The sequence below is a fragment of the Protopterus annectens genome, chromosome 7.part0 (assembly GCF_019279795.1).
Source record: "Protopterus annectens isolate FY-2018-M chromosome 7.part0, PAN1.0, whole genome shotgun sequence".
Taxonomy (NCBI): domain Eukaryota; kingdom Metazoa; phylum Chordata; order Ceratodontiformes; family Protopteridae; genus Protopterus; species Protopterus annectens.
The window spans coordinates 400,439,703-400,462,239 of record NC_056739.1 but is presented as its reverse complement, the minus strand read 5'-3'; the positions used below and the strand labels follow the sequence as shown (position 1 = coordinate 400,462,239).

Below are 22,537 nucleotides of genomic sequence, written 5' to 3'. Positions count from 1 at the left end.
TTTGTGGAAGGTTTGGCATGGCCAGTTTTCTTGGCAAGGTATGAAAATGGAACCTGTAACCGTGGTCTATAATGTCCAAAATCCATTTGTCCTTTGTCAGTTTGTGCCAATTTTTTGTAAACAGAGATAATTTTCCGCGCAAAGGAGCTTCTGCTTGCTCCTTGGTCAGCGGAACTAGAGGAAAGTCATTGAGATTGTCCCTGTGGGGCGGGAGAAACCCGTGTCACTTCTTTGGTTTGCTGGTTGCCATTGTTGTCCCCTGTAGGATCCTCTGTATTGGCCTCTTCCTCGGGCACGCCTGTTTTTGCCCCTTTGAAATCTTTCAGGATTAGGAAAGGACCAGTTTTTAGAAGGCCAGTTCCTGCTGAATCTGGGTGGCTGAACCTGGAGGAAATCTTTGACTGTCTGAACTGACTTGGCTTTTTCCTCAATGGACTTTAACACATCTTTAGCATAAGCACCAAAAAGCTTGTTCTTTTCCAAGGATGCATCAAGAAGCTTTGCCTTAACATGATCTGGTAAAGGTTGATCTTTTAACCATGCATGTCTACGAATGACTGCCCCTGTCATAGCTGCCCTACATGAAGCTTCCAATGCATCATATCCACACTGTAGAAAATGATTGCTAACTTGCTGAGAATTGTGTACAGCCTCCTGCAAAGACTTCCTATCTAAAGGTTCAGGGGAGGCCAATCTTTTCTGTAAATCATCTAACAGGAAATCCTGATATTGAAACATGTGAAAGACAATTGAGAGCTCTCATAGATAAAGTAGTGGAGGTGTAGACCTTCTTCCCCCATCTCTCTAAGGACCTTGCTTCCCTGTCGGAGGGCAAAGGGTTTTTGGAGGTGGTAGCTGAAACCCCTTTAGGCCCCTGGGAAATTGTTTCTAAATCAACTGCATGGGCCCTAAAGAAATGAGAATGGGTTTCTGGGACCCTATAGTATCTGTCAGGCTTGACAGGAGCAGGAGGAAGAGTATCAGGGGTAACACTAGAGTCAGAGTATAAATCATCCAAAACATCAAGCACAGGAGGTATAGCTAAGGGTCTGTGTTGGGGCTTTTTAAGGAAGGTTCGAAGGCGCTTTCTGGAATCTGAGTATTCCTGGCCTTGCCACTTAAAATGCTCCCTCATGGAATGCAGAACTTCCCCAAAGGACATATCCTCAGGAGGAGAAGTCGAGGGAATGGAGTCCTCTGCATCTGAATCCTCATAGGTCTGGAAGGGCTCTTCCTGGCTTTCGGAATGAACAGAGTCCTCAGAATCTTCATCTGTGGGAAGGGGGTCAGAGGGTTCAACCCTGGGCCTCTTATTAGGAGGAGGCTGGGATCCTCTCTCAGGATGGGCCTAGGAACCTCTGATCAGGGAAATTAAATCTGCGGCGATAGCCATGATTTGAGTTTCAGGAGTAGGCTGAGGTAAGGCTTTAGCAGAAAGATGCTTGGACTTGCTGGCTGCTTTGGCACGTGTGTAGGCCTTGATAGACATGGACATGGAAGGCCTAACCGCTCCACGTGCAGGAGTGACCTTATCAACAGCAATGGTCTCGGGCATGTCATCTGTTTCAGTATCCGGAGGAAGTCAATAACTGGCGTCGGAGTGGCCTCCGGTATCGGAGGTATCGGTAATGCGGTGTCTTCGGTTTGGAGCGGTGGAATAACTGCCCCAGAGGGAACCAGAGCACTCGTGGTTAGTTTTGGCGTGGTGTCGGTGGAAGACGCGGGCCGAGGATGTCGGTCCCGGTCTTTTAGTTTCTTAGGAGTCTGCGTTGTCGGAAGTTCCGACGGCATTGTATAATCAAATTTATCGCCGAAAAAGTCTTCAGCGAACTCCGCCCGGCGCCTGAGAGTGCGCTTGTTGAAGCGAGCACTAGCGGCACAGGCCGAGACGTCGTGGTCTGGGCCAAGGCAAGGGAGGTAGTAAGAGTGGAAATCCTTATGAGGTATTTGTTTACCACAAGACAAACAATTATTTACTGTTTCAGTAATTTCTGACATCGGCTGAGGCAAGAAAAGGTCCCCAACGGGGTATTTAGCTTTTTTGATGACTTCAGATTCGAAGAATACAGGAGCTGACCGACCGGCACTTGCGAACTGCTTCTGCTTCGGGCACCGCGCGGCAAGAAAGACTGAAGAAGATGGCGTCGGCTGATGCTTATGTACTCCAGCCGCTCTGACGTCGGAGAGAAATGCGCCATCAGCCGATGTCGGACCCAGACTTTGGAATCCGGCTGACTGAGGGCTGCCTGAGGCAGGACAACCCATATGTTATGACTGCAGTTGCATTCTTGAAGGACATCCTATAGTATATGCAGGACGCCATGAACCCCAAGGCCTGCAGAATGTTTCTTGCAGGGAGTTGGGTTTTTGTTGCCATCAATTGAAAGTACTGAGTCAGTTGTCTTTGCTTATCTGGCGTGAGATAAGCCATCTGGGCCATTGTATTTAAGCTGGCACCCAGGAATATTATCTCTTGTGAGGGCACTAGTTTTGACTTCTTTTCGTTTACTGTGTTACCCTAGGCAAATTAGCAATCTTTTTACAAATGCCAGATGCTTTAGAAGAATGTCCTTGCTCTCTGCTTGAATAAGACAGTCATCCAAGTAGGGATATATTTGAATTCCTTTTTGTCTGCAAAATGCAATTACTGGTGCCAGGCATTTTGTGTAGACCCTGGGCACAGTAGATAAGCCAAAGGGCAGTGCAGAGAATTGGTAATGCATTGTGCCAGCTATGAATCTGAGGCATCTTCTGCAATTTTGTCTGATTGGGACATGCAGGTATGTGTCTTTGAGGTCCAAGGTAACAAGCCAAGCCTTCTGGCCCAGCATGGGAAGAAGTTGCTGTAGTGTCAACATTTTGAATTTCGGAACATCCAGGTAAGTATTTAGAGTAGATAGGTCCAGTATGGGTCTCCAGGCTTTGTCCTTTCTGGGGACCAAGAAAAGTCTTGAGTACAATCCTTGTCCTTGTTCCTGTTGTGGCACTTTATGAATAGCTCTCATGTCCATGAGGGCTGTAATTTGTTTTTGTGCCTCTGCCCAATGATTTTGTGGAAGGTCTGACATTCCTTTTGGCCTTGGTAGAGTGTGAAAGTGGAACCTGTAACCTTGAGAGACAATATTCAGAACCCATTTGTCTTGGGTGATTACCTGCCAATTTTGTGAAAAAAGTGCTAGTTTTCCCCCTAAGGGAGTGGCCAAAAAGTAAGTGCTTGGCATCTGAAGGTGGAAGTCATTGGGACTGTTTCCTATAAGGTTGTGACTTGTCTTCTCTCCTCCTTTTGGGGTTGAAGCACCCCACTGTCGTGGTCTGTAAGTGCCTTGGGGCTGGGATCTGCCTCTTGGGCGTCTGTATCTGCCTCTTTGTGGCCTGTCTGACACTGGAAAGGACCAATTTTTAGAAGACCAATTTCTGCTAAATCGAGGTGGCTGTATCTGTAAGAAATCCTTCGCTGTTCGCATAGATTTTGCCTTATCCTCCATTTTCTTTAATACCTCTTCTGCCTTAACACCAAACAAGATGTCATGCTGTAAAGGAGCATCCAATAATTTTGCCTTAACATGATCAGGTAAACCTTGTTCTTTTAACCAAGCATGCCTTCGAATCACAGATCCTGTAACTGCGGCTCTACAAGAAGCCTCTAAAGAATCAAAACCACATTGCAGAGTATGTTTTCCCACTTGTTCAGCTGCATGCAATAAATCCTGCATTTCCTTATAATCAGGACCTTCTGTGCTTGTAAGCATTTTCTGTTTTAACAGAGACATTAAATATTGTTGGTATTTAAGCATGTGGAACTGGCAATTTAAAGCCCTTACTGCAAAAGTTGCAGAAGTGTAAACTTTCTTCCCCCATCTGTCTAAGGCTCTAGAATCCCTGTCAGAGGGAACTGGATTTTTAGCACTGGAAGCCTTTACCCCTTTGGGACCCTGGGAAATAGTTTCTGGGTCAGCAGCAGCAGGGTTTTTATAAAGAAATTTGTAAGTCCGGGACTCTGTAGTACCCTATCTGGCTTAACTGGTGCTGGGGACAAAGAATCAGGGGTTAAACTGGATTCGGAGAAAGTACAGTTTTGTACCTACCATAAATGTAGATGTCCGATAGGTATGCATCTGCAGTCATCATATATGGGTTGTCCTGCCTCAGGCAGCCCTTCGGTCGGCCGGATTCCAAAGTCTGGGTCCGGCGTCGGCTGATGTCGCCCCTTCCCCGACGTCAGAGCGCCTGGGGTATAAAAGCGTTAGCCGACGCCATCTTCCTCAGTTTTTCTTGCCCCAGATGCCAGGTGCCCTCTAGGAAGGCTAAATTTGGAGAAATGCAATAAAAATCCAAACATTTGCAAAAAAAATAAAATATATATATATATATATATATATATATATATATATATATATATATATATATAAAAACAAATACACCATAACAGATCCCCCCAGCTAGCTAATAGAGGGGTAAGCACCCTAGGAATACCACAGAAGGGAAGGAGGGAGGGTAAACCTGACTGCAGATGCATACCTATCGGACATCTACATTTATGGTAGGTACAAAACTGTACTATGTCCTTCAAGGATGCATCTGCAGTCATCACATATGGGTAGAATACCATAGCCAATCTGGGGGTGGAGGAACTAGGAAAAGGATGGTGTAGCCAAGATACCCTGCAGGACAGCCGTAGCAAAGCCTGCTCTGGATCTGGAATATAAAGGTAAATTGTAATGCTTGGCAAATGTATGCACGGAGCTCCATGTGGCAGCTTCTAAAATGTCCTTTGTAGCCACCCCTTTTAAGAAGGCTAAGGAGGTGGCTGTGGCTCTCGTAGAATGAGGTCTAATGTTAGCTGGTACAGTCTTTCCATTAAATGAGTAACAAAAGCGAATGCAATTTCCTATCCATTTTGAAATAGTCTGTTTGGAAATTGCTTTTCCTCGAGTACCAGCAGCATATGCTACTAGCAGCTGGTCAGCTTTTCTGAAACCTTTAGTTCTGTCCAAGTAGTAGCGCAACTGTCTGTGAATGTCCAGGGTGTGCAGCAGTTTCTCCCCTTTGTTTTGTGGATTTGGGAAGAAGGTAGGCAAGTGAATGGCTTGATTCAATGAAACCCTGGATACCACCTTTGGCATAAAAGTAGGATTAGCCCTTAATGAAACTCTGTCCTGGTGAAAAATAATGAATGGCTGCACTGCCATCCGGGCCTGCAATTCCGAAACCCTTCTTGCTGAGGTTATTGCCAGAAGGAAGGCAGTCTTCCATGAAAGGTACTGTAGATCTGCAGATGCTGCTGGTTCAAATGGAGGCAGTGTTAGTTTTTCCAACACGAAGTTAAGGTCCCAAGCAGGAAGAGCTGGTTTCCAAGGAGGTTTGATGTTTTTGATTCCTCTTAGAAACTGTCTTAGGAGAGGATGAGAAAAGACAGGTGGGTCAGTATTGTACTCTGCTGAAATTGCTGAAGCATGAATCTTAATAGAAGAGTAAGACAGACCTTTGTGGAACATTTCTGCCAAATATTCCAGGATATGTGCCATGTTCATCACTGTCGCATCTAGGCCCTTTGTGGTGTTCCAGATGAGAAATCTTTTCCATTTTGCTGAATATGCCTTTCTTGTGGAAGGGTGGCGAGCTTCCATAATATCCTTCACTCTCTGGGATAGCTTATCCTGAGGAGGAGTCAAGGTATTCTCCACGCTGTTAGTTGCAATGTTTTCAGGTTGGAATGTAGAGTTTTGTATCTGTGCTGTCTCAGTAGAAGTGGCCATAGAGGCAGAGGCCATGGTTTCGTACATGACATGCTCCTTAGCAGTGGGTACCAGTGCTGTCTTGGCCAGTCCGGAGCTATCAGAATCACTTTTGGCTGCTCTGACCTGATCTTCAGTAACACCTTGGCCATTAATGGGATAGGAGGAAATGCATACACTGTTAGATCTCTCCAGCTGAAAGAGAGGGCGTCCACTTTCCACGCTTGTGGGTGGTATGTCCTTGAGCAGAATTTCTTCAGTTGATGATTGTGGGGGGATGCAAATAGATCTATGTCCGGGCTCCCCCAAGATTGTATCTGTTTGAAGATGTCTGGGTGCAGCATCCATTCGTGTGCATCTATGATATTTCTGCTTAAGCTGTCCGCCAGTGTATTGTCTTTTCCTGGCACAAACTGAGCTTGTAGCTCTATACTGAGTTTCAAGGAAAGATCCCATAGATTCATTGCCAGTCTGCAAAGAGGGTAGGAATGGGTACCTCCTTGCTTGTTTTTGTACCACATAACTGTGGTGTTGTCTGTCCTTATTAGTAGGTGGCCTTGATGCAGAAAGATTTTGAAGGCCTCGATTGCATGCATCACTGCTAGCATTTCTTTTTGATTTATGTGCATGCGTAGCTCCTTTCATGACCACTGTCCTTGTATACCTCTGCCCTCCATGTGTGCTCCCCAACCTAGGTCTGAAGCGTCCGTTGTAATAGTTTGGGAGGTTTTTGGCTTTGTGAAGGGCAACCCCCTGTTGGACTGGCTGGCCTGAGCCCACCACAGAAATTCCTTGTGAAGGCATGGAATGAGTGGGATTAACGTTTCCAAACTGTGACTGTGCCGAGTCCATAGACTCCTTAGGTACCACTGTAGCTTTCTCATATGAAGCCTTGCTTGTGGAATCAAAAGAATACAGGATGCCATGTAACCCAGGGCCTGCAGGATTTTCCTTGCAGTCAGCCGAGTTTGCCTTGTCAGATTCTTGAAGTAATCTGGTAGCTGTCTTTGTTTTTCTTCTGTGAGATAAGCCATTTGGGTGGTTGTATCTAGATCCGCACCCAGAAAGGTTATTCTTTGGGATGGAACAAGTCTTGATTTGTGCATGTTGACTGTATATCCCAAGGCCTGTAGAAGATTGATGGCATTAATTTAAGTCCTTTATCAAAGTTTGTTGGTTGTCCGCTTGTATAAGGCAGTCGTCCAGATATGGGTATATTTGAATCCCCTGAAGTCTGCAGTGTGCTATTACTGATGCCAGGCATTTCGTGAATACTCTGGGCGCAGTAGATAAGCCAAAGGGCAATGCTGAGAATTGATAATGCTCTGACCCTGCAAGAAATCTGAGGTGTCTTCTGCAACTTTGTCTGATAGGGACATGCAGGTATGCCTCCTTGAGGTCTAGAGTCACCAGCCAAGACCCCTTGCCCAGCATGGGAAGGAGTTGCTGTAGAGTCAGCATTTTCATAGGTTCATAGGTTCATACTAGGCTATCTGCCCGAGGGCATTTACAAGCCTAGCCCATAGTTTTGTGGCTTACGCCACCCCTTTAGTTTGGAGAAACTATGCCCATTATTTTGCTGTGCCTCTGTCGAGCAGTGACACTGAGGTAACCCCTGGGGTATATCTGCGATCTCCCATCCATTGGTCAAGATTCCTCTTGAACAAGGCCAGCGAGGTGCTCTGCCTCACATATACCGGGATTTTGTTCCACAGCATAGGGAGTCTTTGGGTGATGAATCTATCCCTCCAGCACGTCCTATTAATAACCGTGTCAAGGTTTAAGTCTCCTGCCCTTGTGGCTCTGAGGGATCTAGATTTTTTGAGCTGAAGCATGTTCATCAAATCTGGGTTTGACATGGCCTTGTATGTCAGGCACAGGTCACCTCTGAGCAAGCGGTAAGCAACCGAATAGAGCTGGAGTTCTTTCAGTCGGGCAGTATAAGACAGATTTTTGAGACCCTTTATCCTTTTGGTGAGGAACTTTTGTGGCCTCTCCAGCTTCTGCAAGTGTCGGGTCAGATACATTCCGAATGGGGCATTGTACTCGATCATTGGTCTGATGAGTGATGAGTATAGGGAGACTATGACCTCCCTTGATCTAGATGTGAATCCCTTCATGATAAGGTGGGCAATGTAGAAGGTCTTCCTAACTACTTTAGCAATATGAGTGTCGAATGAAAGGCTACTGTCAACCTGGGTCCCCAGGTCCCTGATAACTTCTTCTGTGATCAGTGGATTGCCACCTATATGGTAGCTAGGGGTAACCTTGTTTTTCCCAAAGGGTATGACTATGCATTTCTTGGCATTTAACTTTAGGCCATGGCTCTGGCACCAGTTATCCGTTTCTGTGAGACCCTTCTGAAGGATGTGTGTCAGATGTGTTATCGACTACGGCGCCCAGTTTGCAGTCATCTGCAAACTTTGTCAGCTATAACCCCCCTGTGTTTGCTTGTACTTCAGAAAAGTAGATGCCAAACAAGAGTGGGCCCAGGACTGAGCCCTGTGGGACACCACTTGTGACAGGCTTTGAGTCTGACATGGCGCCAGCAACTCTGACCCTGTGGGTTCTGTCACTCAGCCAGTTTGCAACCCATCTTGTGATGTATGGGTTTACATTTAAGTTGATGAGTTTTTCAATGATACCCGAGTGGGGTATTGTATCGAAAGCCTTCGCCAGGTCGAGGTAGGCTGTATGGACTGCCTTCCCCTCGTCAATGGCCTTGGTGACTGTTTCGAAAAAGTCAACCAAGTTTAAAAGGCATGATCTGCCTTTGACAAAGCCAAACTGGGTTTGATCCAAAGTCTGCAAATTCCCTATGTCTTTATTTATGAGATCCATTATGATCCTCTCCATGGCTTTGCAGATAAGGCTTGTCAAACTAATGGGGCGGTAATTTCCAGGGTCGGTGGAGGCACCGACTTTGTGAAGTGGGACCACAGTCGCTGTGCGCCACTCCCAGGGTACGTATCCGGAGGTGAGACTAAGATTAAACAGCTGTCCTAACTGCAGGTTTAATTCCTCGTTGAGCTCGTGGAGCACACAGCCGGGGACACCATCAGGTCCCATGGATGCTGTGTTCTTTGCCTTGGAGAGAGCAGTTCTCACCTGGGCGTTAGAGATGATTGGGGGGCTACAATCATTTGGTATAGATATCTCTCCTTTTGGGGGGGAGTTTGCACTGAACCTGTCAGCCAGTATGTTGGCAATGTCTGTAGGATCAGTAATCTTCACATCATTTTGAACTAATTCTGAGCATATCTGGGAGTTTCCTCCCAGGTTTCTGACATAGCTAAAGAATGCCTTATGGTTGTCTTTCGAGTTCTTAGCTATTTTTCTCTCAAAATTAGCTTTGGATGATTTTATGAGAGCTCTTAGCTTTTTACTTATAGTGATCAGCGGTGTGATTTTGCTCTATCTTGTAGTAGCTTTCTCCTTTTGTTGTAGAGTTTGTTAATGGCTGGGGTCCTCCAGACTGGACGCTTGCCTTTGGTACAAAGAGTCTTTGTTTTGCTTGGGATTGCCTGATCCATGCAGCCCTGCAGGTGCTGGTAGAAAGCATTTGTAAGTGATTCAGTGGTTTGAGTAATGTTTACCGCCGGCTCGGGGGCCTTAAAGAAGACCACACTAGTCTTTAGGAGTGTGAAGTCGGCTTTCGACAAGTTCTTTACTGTGGTCTTTTTTATTTCGGGTGGGGGCGGGATGAGGACCTCCAGCGAGATTAGTTTGTGATCTGATCTCACCAGTGAGGGGTATACTTCCGGTGTTGAACATTGTGCTCTCATGTTCGTGATGATGAGATCAAGTATGTTTTCTCCTCTTGTGGGGATGGTGACTAGTTGTTCCATGGCATTTGAGTTTATGAATTCCAGGAACTTTTGGGCTAGAGTGTTTGGGTTTGAGTAGTGTTCCCAGTCTATATTAGGGTAGTTGAAGTCACCTAGTATGATGGTGTTCGGAGATACATTTATCCCCTCCAGTGTTTTCAGGAAAGCCATGTGAGGTTCCTGAGTTTGCGAGGGTGGCCTGTAACATGCTACAAATTGCAGAGCAGTCTTGCCTATGGTTAATTGCACCTGGATGGTTTCCGATGCATCGCGTTGCCACCAATCTTGAGGTGTGGGTGTCCTTGATGAATATGGATACCCTCCTTTCTTGGTATTGTCCGGATTTTGGGGCCGGAATGCATGATATGAGGTAAAACCTGATAGTGCTGGGGTGCTCTCAGGAGCCTTGAACCAGGTTTCTGTCACAGCACAGACATCGATGTTCTCCATACTGAGAAGGGCCTCGAGTGCGTGCATCTTGAGGTTGAGACTTCTGGCATTGAGCAGCATTACCCTTAGTTTTTTTTCTTTGTTGTGTTCTAGGATGGTAGGTTTAGAATTTGAGCCTTGCCTAAAAAAGGCACTATGGGGGTGGCAAGAGCCTTTGCCAAAATCCGGAATCCCAGGGGTGACAGGTGCAAGCAGTCCCTTGCGAAGCAGCATGGCTTGTCCAGCATGTCATCCCAGGCAGACAGACATTGGATCCCCTTTGAATGACACCAGAGTTTAAGCCAATTGTTAAAACTGATCATCTTATCTCTGTATTGTGGCATCATTCTTGGTGAAGGTAGGATACTGCTCAAGGTCAGGGTCATACCTGTTTGGGCTACATAATCAGAGAGCTCCTCAATGTCTCTTTTCATGTAGTCCAAGGAGGTACGTCTCAGGTCGTTTACACCAGCGTGGACAATGATTGAGTCGTACTTGTACCTGCTGTTGAGAGACCTGAGTGCTTGTGTTATGTGGCGGATTTTAGCGCCCGACAGGCAGCTTACTGTGACCTTCTCCTTACTCAGTCTGGTGAGCGGGATGTCAGTGTGTCTGACTATGGAGTCACCAATGACTAGTGTGTCTGGCATTGTGTTTGGCCTTAAGGGCTGTGACTGCTTGACACTCTGACTGTGTGGTCTATGTGTTGCAGGTGTTGTGTTCTGAGGTGGTAGTTGTTTGAATTTTGGCACAATGAGATAAGTATTCAGTGCGGACAAGTCGAGAATTGGTCTCCATTGATGCTCTTTTCTTGGAACAAGGAACAGCCTGGAGTAAAATCCTTGGCCTTGTTCTGAAATAGGAACTTTTTCTATGGCTTTCATTTGTAATAATTTTGAGATTTGTTTCAAAGCCTCTGCCCTTTGATTTGGTGGCAGACCTGGCATGCCTTTTCTTTTTGGCAATGTGTGGAAATGGAACCTGTATCCGTTGTCTATTATTTGGAGTGTCCATTTGTCTCTTGTAATGTTGTGCCAATTTTTTGAGAATAAAGAAAGCTTTCCGCCCAAAGGTGCTTCTAATTGAGCCCTGGTTGGCGGAATCAAAGCAAAGTCATTGAGTTTGTCCTTGTGCAGCAGTTGCAGGTCCTGAACTGCCTGTCTGGATTGGAGGTTGCCATTGACGGCCTCTGTAGGAGCCCCTAGCTTGCCCTCTACCTCTGGCATGCCTGTTCCTGCCCCCTTTGAAATCTTTCTGTGTCCGGAAAAGACCAATTCTTGGAAGGCCAATTTCTGCTGAATCTAGGCGGTTGGACTTGAAGAAAATCCTTAACTGTTTGCACAAATTTTGCCTTTTCCTCAAATTTCTTTAGGACTTCAGCAGTGGAACCAAATAACTTTTGCTTTTCCAGTGGAGCATCCAAAAGCTTAGCTTTAACATGGTCTGGCAGAGATTGTTCCTTCAGCCAAGCATGCCTACGTATGACAACACCCGTCAGTGCTGACCTACATGAAGCTTCCAATGCATCATAACCACACTGCAAGAAATGGTTGCTAACCTGCTGGGAGTTATGTACCAGATCCTGAAGGGATTTACGGTCAAGGGGTTCAGTAGAAGACAGTTTCTTATGCATTTCTTCTAACAAATACTCTTGGTACTGTATCATATGAAATTGACAATTTAATGCCCTCATAGCAAGAGTGGCAGAAGTATACACTTTTACCCCATCTCTAATGCCCTGGACTCCTTTGCAGAGGGGAGTGGGTTCTTAGTAGTAACAGCTGCAACCCCTTTAGGGCCCTGTGAAATAGTTTCAGGATCAGCAGAGTGGGCCTTGTAAAGAAAATTGTGTGTCCAGGACCCTGTAATACCTATCGGGCTTAACAGGGGCCGGAGGCAGAGTGTCAGGGGTCATACTAGAGTCAGAATACACATCATCAATGACGTTTAAAACAGGAGGAATAGCCAAAGGTCTATGCTGAGGTAAATGAAGAAAAGTTCTTAGTCTTTTCCTGGAATCAGAATATTCCTGGCCCTGCCATTTGAAATGCTCTCTGTGTGAAGGGTCTCCCCAAAGGAAAGCTCTTCAGGAGGGGAGGCTGAGGGGATAGATTCCTCTGCATCCGAATCCTCGTAGGCCGAATAAGCCTCCTCCTGGTAGTCCGAGTGATCCGAGCCATCAGAGGCCTCCTGTGAGAAAAGGGTATCAGGGGGATCCACCCTGGGCCTTTTGTCTAGAGGAGGTTTGGAGCCCCTGTCCGGATGGGGCTGAGAGCCCCTGATTAGAGAGATAAGGTCCTCTGCTAAGGTTAGAATCTGTGAACTAGAAGAGGGTCCCTGAGGAATAACCCTGGGAGGCATGGCTTTAGTGTGTTTTGCAGCTTTTGCCCTGGTGAAGGCCTTAATGGACATGGATGCAGGAGGCCTGGCTGCACCACGTGCTGGTGTAGCTTTGTCTAAAGGTATGGTGTCGGAAGATTCCAATACACCAGTTTCTGAAGGCAGTTCTGTAACCGACTCGGCAGGAGCCTCTGGGGCCGAGGCTGTCGGTTGTATTGTTTCAGGGTTTGGAAGTTCCAAGGACTCGGTATCAGCCGAGACCGAGACACTCGCGGTAGGCCTAGCTGCGGTTTCAGCCGAAACCGCAGCCCGCGTGTGTCGGTCCTTGTCTTTCCGTTTCTTAATTAAATGTGAAGTCGGGGTTTCCGATGGCATTTTGTAAGAAAAACTAGCCCCAAAAAACTCTTCTGCGAACTCCGACTGACGTCTAAGAGTGCGTCGGTTGAAGGAAGCGCAGGCTGAACAGGCCGAGACGTCATGGTCTGGGCCTAAGCAGGGAAGACAATAAGAGTGGAAATCCTTATGAGGTATTTGTTTCCCACAAGTTAAACAATTATTAACTTTATCTGACATCGGCTGAGGCAAGAAAGAGTCCCCAACGGGGTACTTAGCTTTTGAAGTCTTCGGATAGCGAATTTACAGGAGCTGGCCGACCGGCACTTGCGAACTGCTTCTGCTTCGGGCACCACGCAGCAAGAAAGACTGAGGAAGATGGCGTCGGCTGACGCTTTTATACCCCACACGCTCTGACATCAGGGAAGGGGCGACATCAGCCGACGCCGGACCCAGACTTTGGAATCCGGCCGACCGAAGGGCTGCCTGAGGCAGGACAACCCATATGTGATGACTGCAGATGCATCCTTGAAGGACATCACATCATCCACAATATCCAACACAGGCGGAATAGCAAGGGGCCTGTGTTGAGGCAATAAAAAAATATCTCTGAGCCTTTTCTTGGATTCTGAATAATCCTGGCTCTCCCAATGGAAATGCTCCCTCATGGTATGTAAAGTTTCCCCAAAAGAGTAATTCTCAGGAGGAGAGGCTGAAGGGATTGATTCTTCAGCATCAGAGTCCTCATAGGGGGGGGGGGGTAAAGAGTATCCCTGGTCTGAAGAGGAATCAGAAGAAATGGAAACCTGGTCAGAGGAATCATAGTCTGTATCCTGCCTAGGACTTTTATCAGGAGGGGGATGGGAACCCCTGATCAGAGTAATTGGGTCTTCGGCCATTTTCAGCATCTGTTTTTTAGGCATGGAGGTCTGTCCAGGAGAATGCTGTACTTGTTTCTTTGTCTTTAATGGAGTTTTAGACTAAGTTGTTGTTTTGATGGCAATCTGTGAAGGTCTGAAAACACCCTCAGAAGCTGATGCCTGCTCAGTGGCTCCGGACCCATGTGAGGGGTTAATTTCCGTAGGCCCAATACCTTGAGTTTCCAGAGGCCTAGTAATCTCCACGTGGGAGCCGGAGGCGGCCTGTGGCTCTGAGATAGCGGGAGTCAGGAGCGGCGAAAGCGCCTCACTGAGAACCGGCGAGTCGGCGACTGGCCTAGAAGAGGCTTCATCGTCTGTTTTGGAAATCGGATGCCTGTCCTTATCTTTGTCTTTGCGTTTTTTGTGTATTCCAGTAGTCGGTTGTTCCGACTGCATGGTATAATTGAACCTTCGGCCAAAATAATGGCGAGCAAAATCAAACCAACGTTTAATAGTGCGCTTGTTAAATCTAGCACAAAACCGACAACTAGTGATGTCGTGGTCTGAGCCTAGGGATTGAATACAGTAAGAATGAAAATCCTTGAGGTATTTACTTCCCACAAGAAATGCAATTATTAACTTTTACTGACATCGGTCTGAGGCAAGAAAAAGTTTCCCCAATGGGGCACTTAGCTTTATTGAAGACTTCGGTTCTGAAATTCGACTTCGAAAATCTCAGGAGTCGGCAGACCGGCACTTGCGAACTGCTTTTGCTTCGGGCACCGTGCAGCAAGAAAGACTGAAGAAAATGGCATTGGCTGCATCTTATATATCCCTGGCGCACTGACGTCAGGGAAGAAGCGACAGCAACAGATGCCGGACCAAGACTTTGGAACTCTGGCCGACTGCAGAAATGCCTGACGACAGGATAACCCAAGTGTAATGACTGCAGCAGTGAAACACGATGAACATCATACTCTATCTGGGACAGGGTTCAGGGAGGGTGTACCTTACTCTAGGTAAGGGTTTAAATGCCATTTTTGATGATATCAGATCCGATAACTTAGGGTCTGATACTTTAGAACTTGGTTTCGGTTTGGAATCCGTTGGATCAGATGATTTTGAGGCCTTTGGATCTGTAGCTGAAGTCAGATCCAAAAGTTATGACTTCTTATGATCTGTAATTGAGACCAGATCTTTTGCTGATTTTTTTTTTTTTTTTTTTTTTGGGGAATCCAAGGTAGAAGGTGAAGTGGAAAGCCTTGGAGAAGAGGATTTGATTTAACTTTTAAAGAACTACCTTCAGAAATAGCTTCTCCAAAATAAGAGGGAAGAAGGCCTTTCAAAATGAGCTTATTTTTTCTTTCCATTAAAGCTCGTGGATTGGAACTATGACAAACAGCAGTCTTCTTGCAAGTGAAGAGAGCTCAAGCAATAAATGGATAAAGTGTGGGCATCTGAAAGAGGCAATTTATGCCCACACCATGCATTTTTTTAATCCTGCTGGCATTTCAGACATAGGTAGGTACTAGGCTATTGTCCCTAGGGCCTATATAAGCCTAGCCAAATGGTACCCTGGCCTTTGCCACCCAAGAAAATTATTTCCCTGTGCCCCTGTCAAGCAGAGCCACAGAAGTGATCCCCGGGGTGAATTTCCCATCTCCCATCCAATCATCAAGATTTTTCTTGAGTGGTAATGAGGAGCTTTGTTTGATACAGATAGGTAGTTTGTTCCAGAGTATGGGAAGTCTCTGGGACAGGAAGCTATCCCTCCAGCATGTTCTGTTTATTGTGGTAACAAGGTTTAGGTCACTACAGCGTGCAGCTCGGAGGGATTGAGATTTCTTTACGTGGAGCACGTCCAACAGCTCTGGGTTTGACATAGCTTTGTATGTTAGGCAGAGATCGCCTCTTGAGTAGGTGATATGCGACAGAGTAAAGCTGGGAGTTTTTTGAGACTGTCTGCATAGGGCATCTGTTTGAGGCTGGTAATCCTCGTTGAGGTATTTCTGTGGCCTTTCCAGTTGTTGTAGATGTCTTGTGAGGTACATACCAAAGGAGCGTTGTACTCTATAATAGGTCTAATGAGTGATGACTAGAGGGGAACAATGCCCTCTTTTTTTCCTGGATGAGAAACCTTTTGTGATGAGGTGTGCCACGTAGAAGGATTTCCCGAATACTGTGGCGATGTGATTATCACAGGAGAGACTACTGTCCACCCGTGTCCCAAGGTCTCTTATCACACTTTTGGTGTCAAGTAGACTACCGCCTATGTGGTACTTCATGGGTACAGAGTTTTTACCAAAAGGGATGACAATGCACTTTTTGGCATTGAGCTTGAGGCCATGGTTTGACACCAGGCATCTGTCTCAGTGAGGCCCTTCTGTAGGATGTCCACATCGTTAGGAGTTTTGACTATGGCTCCTAGTTTGCAGTCATCTGCGGAATTGTTAGCCAAAGGCCTTCTGTGTTTGGTATCTACTTCTCTGAAGTACAGGCTAACAGGAGAGGACCTAGGACTGAACCCTGTGGTACTCCACCTGTCACTGGTCTGAAGTTTAGAAGTTTTTGAAAACTGTCTAAACAGAAGAAAAAGAAAGACTTTTTTTTCGGAAGGCAGAAAGAAAAAGGGGAAAAATACCAACAATGGTAATGAAAAAAGTACAGTTGTGTACACTTACCATAAATGTAGATGTTAGAGTGTATTCATTGTTTCAGTCATTACATTTGGGTAATCTGCTGGCAGGTTGCCCTCAGTCGGCCTGAATTCCAAAGTCTTGGGTCCTGCGTCAGTTGCTGTCTTCTCTTCCATGACATCAGGGGTATAAAACATGCAGCCGACGCCATTTTCTTTAGTTTTTCTTGCCCCCGATGTCAGGTGCCCTCCCAAAAAAGGTAGCAATATTCTAAAAAAAAAAAAAAAAAAAAAAAATATATATATATATATATATATATATATATATATATATATATATACACACACATACATACATACACACACACACACACACATGTATCAATATAAACTTTACCTTCATCTACAAGCAAATACACCACATAGGTAGTAGAAGATAGAGAAGGAAAGATAAACTGTAGAATGACAGGGGGATGGCGGGAAGGTAACCTGGACTGCAACAGTGAATACACTCTAATATCTACATTTATGGTAAGTGTACACAACTGTACTATGTTCTTCGTGTTTCACTGTTGCAGTCATTACATTTGGGTAGAATCCCAAAGCTATGGTTGGGAGGCTGGAGCAAAACAGCATTAGGTGAGGCTATAAGGCCCTGCAGCACTGCAGTGGCAAAGCCTGCCCTGGACTTAGAGTAGAGAGGCAAATGGCAATGCTTTGTAAAGGTGTGAACAGAACTCCAAGTAGCAGCCTCTAGAATGTCCTTGGTTGGTACTCCTCTGAGAAAGGCTGCTGAAGTAGCAGCAGCCCTGGTGGAGTGAGACCTAATGCCCTTGGGCACAGGTTTGCCATGGTGTAAGTAGCAGAAATGGATGCAGTGGCTTATCCACTTTGAAATTGTCCACTTTGAAATAGCCTTTCCTTCTGATCCTGCAGCATATGACACTAGTACTTGCTCAGTTTTTCTTAGAGGTTTAGTCCTACTCAAGTAGAATCTTGGCTATCTGTGTACGTCCAAGGAATGCAGAATTCTCTCCCCTTTGTTCTGCAGATTTGGATAAATAGTTGGCAGATGAATTGTTTGGTCAAGAGCCACACTGGAAACTACCTTAGGCATAAAAGTAGGATTTGTCCTCAGAGACACCCTGTCTGGGTAAAATATGATAAAAGGCTCTACAGCCATGAGGGCCTGTAGCTCTGAAACTCTTCTTGCTGAAGTAATTGCTAGTAGCAGAGCTGTCTTCCATAAGAACTTTGTATCAGTGGCAGCAGCTGGTCCAAATGGAGGCAGGGTGAGCTTTTCCAACACATAATTGAGGTCCCATGCAGGTAATGGTGATCTTCTAGGAGGCCTTACATTTTTGGCTCCTCTAAGATACTGCTTTAGTAAAGGATGAGAAAAGATTGGTGGCTCTGTATTGTAATGAGCCGAAATGGCAGAGGCATGGATTTTGATCGATGCAAAAGATAGGCCTTTGTCAAGCATCTCAGTTAAAGTATTGTAATATCTGAAGAATTTGCGGTTCTGCTGTATCAGTTCCTTGTGCTGGATTCCAAGCACAGAATCACTTCCATTTGTCAGCATAAGATTTTCTAGTACTAGGCCTTCTGGCTTCCAAAATGACATCCATCACAGCTTTACTGAGAGGTGTTGTCTGTATGATTACAGGATTAGCCATGCTGCCAGGTTCAGAGTCTGTAGTTGATTGTGCAGGATCTGATTGTTTTGCAGGGACAGTAGTTGTGGTTTATGAGGCAAGGTCCAAGCTGGGTATTGAGACAAGTTCCTTAGGATTGGGTACCAGTATTGATGGGGCCAGTCTGAGGCAATTAATATATTTGGCTTCTCTTGTCTGAATTTTAGGAGGACCTTGGGTAGAAGGAGCAGAGAAGGAAAGGCATAAGCTGATAGGTTTCTCCAACTGAAGGATAGGGCGTCCACTTTTCATGCTTGTCTGTGATAAGTCCTTGTGCAGAAACTTTTCAGTTGATAATTTTGAGGAGAGGCAAATAGGTCTATGTCTGGGCTCCCCCCAGTTCTCTGCTATCATGCTGAAGACTTGTGGATTTAGTTTCCACTCGTGAGGATCCATAAGGTTTCTGCTTAAATCGTCTGCCAGAGTGTTTTGTTTCCCTGGCAGGAATTGAGCTTGAAGATTTATTTGGTAGGTCAAAGCTGTGTTCCACAGTGCCATGGCTAATCTGCAAAGGGGGGTATGAGTGTGTGCCCCCTTGCTTGTTTATATACCACATGACTGTGGCGTTGTCCATCTATCAGTAGTTGTTCCTGGATGAAGCAAGCCTTTGAAGGCTGTTAGGGCATTTTGAACAGCTAGCATCTCTTTCTGGTTGACATATAGATGCATTTGATTTGGTGCCCATAGGCCCTGAATGCATCCTCCTGCCATGTGGGCCCCCCAGGCATAATCTGATGTGTCTGTTGTCAAGGTTTGGCTGGGAGGGGAGTGAAAGGCAGTCCCATGTTTTGGTGATAGGCCTTTTCCCACCATAGAAACTCCTGTTGCAAGCAGGGGATGAGAGGAATCATTGTTTCCAGACTGTGTGAAAGTTGACTTCATAAACTTTTTAGGTACCATTAAAGTTTCCTCATATGCAGTCTTGCATATGGAATTAGTAAGATGCAGGATGTCATGAAGCCCAGAGACTGCAGAATTTGTCTTGCAGAAGACTGGGTTTTTGTTGCCATCATTTTGAATTAAGTAGTCAGTCGCCTTTGTTTGTCTGGTGTCAGGTAAGCCATCTGGGCAGCTGTATTCAAGCTTGCACCCAGGAATGTTATCTTTTGAGGGGGCACTAGTTGTGATTTATTTTCATTTATTATGTACCCTAGGCATGTTAGAAGCCTTTTCACAAACGCCAGGTGTCTGTCGTAGAAGAGTGTTCTTGTTCTCTGCTTGAATGAGACAGTCGTCCAAGTAAGGATAAATTTGAATGCTTCTTTGTCTGCAAAATGCAATTACTGGTGCCAGGCACTTTGTAAAGACCCTGGGCGCAGTAGATAAGCCAAAGGGCAGTGCAGATAATTGGTAATGCATTAAGCTAGCCTTGAATGTGAGGCATCTTCTGCACGATTGTCTTATTGGGACATGCAGGTATGCCTCTTTTAGGTCTTAAGTCACCAGCCAAGCATTCTTGCCCATCATGGGCAAAAGCTGTTGCAAAGTGAGCATTTTGAATTTTGGATTGTCCAGGTATGTGTTCAAAATTGATAAATCAAGTATTGGCCACCAGACCTTGTCCTTTCTGGGTACCAAGAACAGTCTTGAGTAAAAACCATGCCCTTTTTCCTGTTCTGGAACTGTCTGAATGGCCCCCATATCCATGAGGGACATGATCTGTTTCTGTGCCTCTGCCCATTGTTTTTTTGGCAGATCTGGCCAACCATTTGTCATTGGCAGAGTGTGGAAATGGAATCTGTATCCCCGTGATACAATGTTTAGTACCTACTTGTCCTGGGTTATTAACTGCCAATTTTGAGCAAAAAGTGCTAATTTTCCCCCTATGGGTGCTGCCAAAAGATAAGTGCTTGGTGTAGGCAGAGGAAAGTCATTGGGATTGCTTTCTGTAGGTTTGCACTTTATCTCCTCCAGATTTGGAGATGGATGCATCCCATTACTTTGACCTGTATGCATCTTGAGTCTGGTACCTGGAACCCTTTGGGCATCTGGATTTGCCCCTTTGAGCTCTGTCCGACACAGGAAAGGACCAATTTTTTGTAGGCTAGTGTCTACTGAATCTAGGTGGCTGTATGCCTTAATACCAAAGAGAGAATCATGCTGTAAAGGTGCATCTAGTAATTTAGCTTTAACATGATCAGGCAATTTTATTTCCTTTAACCAGGCATGCCTCCTAATCACAGATCCAGTAACTGCGGCCCTGCATGAGTCCTCTAAAGAATCAAAACCACATTGCAAAGTATGCTTTTCAACTTGCTCAGCTGCATGCAATAATTCCTGCAATTCCTTATTTTCTGCACATTCTGAAATCAACATAATTTTCTGTTTCAGCAATCCCATAACATGTTGTTGGTACTTAAGCATATGAAACTGAGAGTTTAAGGCCCTGATTGCCAAGGTTGCAGATGTATAAACCTGTTTTCCCCATGTGTCCAGTGCCCTTGAATCTCTGTCAGAGGGGGTAGGGTTTTTTGCTGTTGAGGCCTTAACTCCCTTTGGACCCTGTGAAATAGTTTCAGGATCAGCAGCAGGGTTTCTAAATAAAAATTTATGAGAGTCAGGGACCCTGTAATATCCATCAGGCTTACTGGGAGCAGGAGGTAAGGAGTCAAGGGTCAGGCTTGACTCTTGAAAACACATCATCCACAATGTCTAAAACAGGGGGAATGGCTAAAGGCTTGTGCTGAGGGAGAAGGAAATCCCTGAGCCTCTTTTTTGATTCTCAGAAGTCTTGACTCTCCCAGTGAAAATGCTCCCTCAAAGTATGCAAGGTTTCTCCAAATGAATAGTTCTCAGGAGGAGATGCAGATGGAATAGACTCCACAGCATCAGAATCCTCATAGGGAGGTAAAGATAATTCCTGATCAGAAGAGGAATCCGACGAAATAGAAAACTGATCTGAAGATTCATAGTCCGTGTCTTGCCTAGGCCTCTTATCTGGAGGGGGATGGGCACCCCTGATTAAGGTAATAAGGTCTTCAGCCATTCCAATAATCTGTTTTTAGGCACAGAGGCCTGTGCACGTGGCTCAGGCATCTTTTTTTAGTTTTAGAAGGTGTCTTTGCCTTTGGTTTTGCAGCTTTTGTCGGTTTGATATAAAAATGCTGAGGTCTGAATACACCCTCAGAAGCCAGTGCCTGCTCAGCAGCTCCGGACCCATCAGAGGGAGATACATCAGTCGGTCCAATACCTTGAGTATCTTGGGACATGCCGGACTCCACATGGGTGCCGGTAGAGGCCTGCGACTCGAAAGTAGTGGGCATCAGGGGCTGCGAAAGCGCCTCACTGAGCACTGGCAAACCAGCAACTGGCTTAGGAGAAGCTTCGTCGGTTTTGGATCTCGACTGCCTTTCGCTGTCCTTTTCTTTGCATTTTTTATGTACTCCGGTAGTCAGATTGCTATCAGATGACATTTCTGGGTAGTTAAATCAGTTTCCAAAATACTTTGATGTAAAAATATACTGACGCTTAATAGTGCGTTGGTTAAATCTAGCACAAAACCGACAGCCAGGCACGTTGTGATCAGGGCCTAGGCAAGGAATACAATATAAATGGAAATCCTTATTAAGTATTTGCTTCCCACAAGTAATACAATTATTAACTTTTTCTGACATCGGTAAAAAGCAAGAAAAAAGTTTCCCCAATGGGGTACTTAGCTTTAGTGAAGACTTCGGTTCTGAAACTCAAACTCGAATATTTCAGTAGTTGGCCGACCGGCACTTGCGAAATGCTTCTGCTTCGGGCACCACACGGCAAGAAAGACTAAAGAAAATGGCATTGGCTGCATGTTTTATACCCCTGACATCATGGAAGAGAAGACGTCAACCGACGCAGGACCCAAGACTTTGGAATTCAGGCCGACTGAGGGCAACCTGCCAGCAGATTACCCAAATGTAATGACTGCAACAGTGAAACACGATGAGCATCTACCAAGGCAGAGAGAGAGAGAGAGATACACTAATAGTATCAGGAGAGTATGAAGTACAAACTGAGGGAAGAAAAACAGAAACGTATTAATAGATGAAAACAGAAGTTACGATGAAAAAAAAATAGAAAGCAGTAAAGAATAAGTATGTAAGAAATATAACTGTCACTTATCTCTACAAAATTCAAGAATAGCAGTAGATCACATCTTTTCGCTGGAGCGGCAAACCAGATCTGAGATAATTTGGGTTGGTGCATTATGTGTAAAGGAGAAAGCTCAAGAATTCCTGGTTACCATGAGCTTTACGAAATGGCAAGAGTCAGATCAGAACCAATCTCTTGAAGAATGAATGAAAATTGGCATCATAAGACAGGAAAAAAAAGGTACTTATGACACAGTGTAACTGTAGACGTCAGGAGTAAGAAAAATAAAGATGGTGCAACATAGTGTCCCCTTTGACATCAGGAATGGGCAATATCTGTACTGATCTTGAACTAAAAAAAAAAAAAAAAAAAAGAGGCCAAATTCTCATTCTGACTACTCCAGCAACATTCATGATGTGTATGTGAAAATGGGTATATAGAAATTTAATATTAATAATAAAACATTAGTTGTGATAATGGTTTCTGTTTTTTTTTTTAATCTATGCTGAAATTTGTCTAACAATATAAAAACAGGTTTTCATACGTCTGGGTCATCTAAAAATCTGTAGTTTAAATCAAAAAATATTTTTTGGAGGTAACCTACTGAATGCCA

The 22,537-nt window shown here is 45.2% G+C and overlaps 1 protein-coding gene across 1 annotated transcript in view; it reads right to left on the bottom strand.

The window, feature by feature from the left end:
• RSBN1 (round spermatid basic protein 1) overlaps positions 1-22,537 on the bottom strand; it is a 457,685-nt gene that overhangs the window by 112,558 nt on the left and 322,590 nt on the right. The gene's annotated exons all lie outside the window — the stretch shown is intronic.